The 3,628-nt window shown below is 31.2% G+C and overlaps 1 long non-coding RNA gene across 1 annotated transcript; it reads right to left on the reverse strand.

Moving 5' to 3' along the window:
- Nucleotides 1–1,640: 1,640 nt before the first annotated feature.
- Nucleotides 1,641–3,428, reverse strand: LOC145121116 (uncharacterized). Its single transcript, XR_013714507.1, has 3 exons — nucleotides 3,275–3,428; nucleotides 2,238–2,279; nucleotides 1,641–1,970 (listed from the first exon to the last, which is right to left on the reverse strand). It is a non-coding gene; the product is annotated as an uncharacterized LOC145121116 (long non-coding RNA).
- Between the last annotated feature and the right edge of the window lie 200 nt (nucleotides 3,429–3,628).

Consider the following 3,628-nt stretch of genomic DNA (forward strand, 5'->3'; position numbering starts at 1 on the left):
ACCAGATGCACGCTTCTTGAATTTTCCATGCCACATCATGGTACCCCATTTACCATGTCGTATCATATAGTTTCCCTCAAAAACCATATATTTGGCCCCATTGAGTCTTCAGTTGATGCATGTTGGAAAACGGGTGTTACATACATTTTTCCAAGTTCGGTATATATACTTAAATCAACTTGTTATGTGGAATGTATTTTGCCATATTTAAGACATCTTGATCTTTTCCCAATGCTATAAGACCAAAATCAAAGTCAACATTAGGAATCCTAAAATGATAGTTAGGGGTATGGAGTAACAAAGTTCAAGCATTATAACATCAAGTTCATTTACCGAGAACTCATCAATGTCTGCCAAATCGACATAGTGCACTTCACCTCCTACGTATATGATTTTTGGAAGTTATAGTGTAGCTTTATGGTAAACATTGTGGAATTTGCATCTATAAAAAATAGATCCAAATGATAGTAAAAAGTCTTCAATTTGACCCTAATACTCAAGAGCATACAAAATTTCATAATAAGAAAAGGAGCAACTAACCATAAATTTGTGAAGTGTCAAACTCTTGATTTACTAGTCTTCTTGTCCACATTATGTACACCATCTGCATTTAAAATGTAGAAACGACTAAGTGTTGTATAGAGAAGAAGATAGAAGTTGAATAGCCAACTGTGACTTAGGGATCTTAAAAGGGATTGTAGGGATAATATTTTCTTCATTGTGGTGTTAATACGGAGACAGTACCACAACAAAAAAAATACATATTTGCCCTCACATGGCGAGGGAATTAACAACTAGAAGTTAACATATGTTAGCTTGGAAGACCAATTCCACATGGAAACTAGCTGGAAATGACTATTTCTCCCATTTTTGGAAGGTTTGGACTAATCTTCTGAGAAAATGCAAATCACGTAGACCATTTTTGCAGTTTTATCAAAAAACAATCTCATCCGCCAATCCATGGTAAAAATCAACTTAATAATTAATATGCTGGATTAAAGTTTTTAACTCATTTAGTTAAATAGATTGGGTTATGGTTGAAATTTCCAACCTGATTTCAACCTGCCAACATGTTTTGATTATTATATTTATTAAATATTAATTTTTCTAATGTTATTTGGACACTTGATTTGTGTTTGCGGTTTTAGTTTTTCAAATTTGAACAATTATTGAAGCTTATAACTTTTTTTTCATTTTAATTGAATAATAATTGGAGTATGTAAGTTTTTTTTTTTTTTTTTTTTTAATTTAAATGTTCCAACCCGAGTTCAACCCGTTTATCAAACATGTTGGGATGAGAAAAAAAAATAAACTTGTCAATCCGGTTTACACCTATTTACTAAACATGTCGGGTTAAGTTTATATTTCTCAACCGATTTATTAATCATGTTAAGTTGAGTAGGAAATGAGGCCTATGTCGACGGCACTTTCAGCCACTATGCCGACGACAGGTCGTCGCATTGCCCCGTCGGTAAAAATGGAAAATGTCGTCGGGATAGATGTCGTCGGTACAGAGCCACCAATGCTGGCGACAGGTCTGCAAAGGATCGTCGAGAGTGATTTTCGATAAAAAAAAGTTTTATTATAAACCTATTCCGACGATGTAGAGATTCAAATTCAACAAGTGAGTTGTTATCATATGCAAAATAACAAATACCATTGCATCCTTGCAAATTAACCTACACATGGAAACATCAAAACAACACTAGTAAAAAGCCCTAATTCAAATCCTTAATTAAGTTGCTTTGTTCCTGATTTCTGACCAAGGAGCAAATTATATTCTTCTCTTAATTGCTTATATTTTTCACTTAAGTTCTTCGTAGCTTCGATTTTATCATATACATTGTCATTCTTGGTTTCTTCTAGTTGACGCTTCACGTCTTTGATTTGATTCTTGAGCACGCGTGTCCTCTCCAGTTTTGTGTTGTGTTCTTCTTGCAAAGTTTCCATTGTTGAAGATGTCCTATTTGCTGAATGATGCTCGATAAACAAATAAATAAGTATGCTTTTAGAGTAACAGTAAAATTATGAGAATAACAAAAATTATGAAAACTCGAGTTTTTTTGTAATTTCTTTTACATATCAAGTGACCATTAATATTAACGAAAAATGCCTTACTTACTTATTTATAAAACTAAACTGTACATTCTAAATTTGATTTTACCAAGCACCTTGTGATTTTGATGTTGTACAAAAAAGCACTAATCCAAATAGAACACAAAAAACATAAACGTTACCGAAGAAACTGCTGTTGTCTTCCATGACTTTGAAGGCTACTCCTAACAAACATGAATATTAGATTAACATAAAAGCAATAAATAATAATTAATATAAAGAATAAATGTTCTAAAATATAAGAAATGATTCGGAACCGTAAGTACATGTCTTAAGACACAAGCTATTGATTAAAAATTTATACAATTATTAGTAATAGAGTAACAAGTGACAACAATATATCAAATGTAGATAGGGTGTATGCATTAAAATTAGTAGGTGTAATTAAACTCGTCGTCTTCACACATTTGTTAAGTTTTTTCGTCTCCTTGTTCTCTAGTAATCACAAAGACATATGTACAGATTTCCCTTGTATATATATGTATTGATTCTTTCAGATTTATTTTGATTGGTTCCTGATAAAGATACTTTTGAATTGTTGTTGATAATATGCAAGTTGTTTGGTTACGAACTTAATATATGCATCACAGAATCACACTATTAGTAATACTTAGTGATCTTGATACTTTTTATGCAAACATGAACTTTGGCACTTACTACTGGGACTTCAAAGCAGTCATTTGCTCAAATTTGATATATATACTTGATTATATAGCTCAATGAGATATAAGCTCGATATCAACTTCAAGAAATTTCACGTGTAATTCAAGAGTTTCCATAGCTCAATGAAAATATCATATGTTCAATAAATATATTATTCAAGCTGGAGTTAAATAAGTATAACGGATACATAGAGTTCGAAAATCAAAACTCGATAAGAACTTAAGTTTGAACATTTTAAAGACGAACTGGACTCACTGATAAGAATTTAAGTTCGAACTTGAATCACCCGGTGATAAAAAGCTCAACTCATTTACAAATAATATAATCATTAAAGAAAATAAGTGTTCGGGCTGGCTTTCTTACCACAAGTTAGAGATCGTATGTCTAAATTCCATGATTAAACATGTCTAATCTATTATTGAAAATACAACAGTTAATGAATTGTAAAAGTTCCAAAAGACAAATGCAATCGATAAAAAATAATATAAAATCAAACCTGATACGATTGAAGACTAAAAGTTGATTTTGCTGCAAGAAGGATGCTCTCTTTTCTTTGACCGGTCACCCCTTTGAGTTTGCAGTTTGCACTGACCTTACACACATGCAGGCTTAAATAATGATATCACAAGATAGGACAAGTACACATAGAATCAGACACACACATACACACATCCATGCACACATTTGAACAAAAAAACAAGACAATTCTACACACACAATATATATATATATATATATATATATATATATATATATATATATATATATATATATATATATATATATATATATATATATATAGGTTTGGGAATATGTGGATGTTATACACATAATGATATGTATAAAACCT

The sequence above is a fragment of the Lactuca virosa genome, chromosome 6 (genome assembly GCF_052849685.1).
Source record: "Lactuca virosa cultivar CGN04683 chromosome 6, Lactuca_virosa_CGN04683_v6, whole genome shotgun sequence".
NCBI lineage: Eukaryota > Viridiplantae > Streptophyta > Magnoliopsida > Asterales > Asteraceae > Lactuca > Lactuca virosa.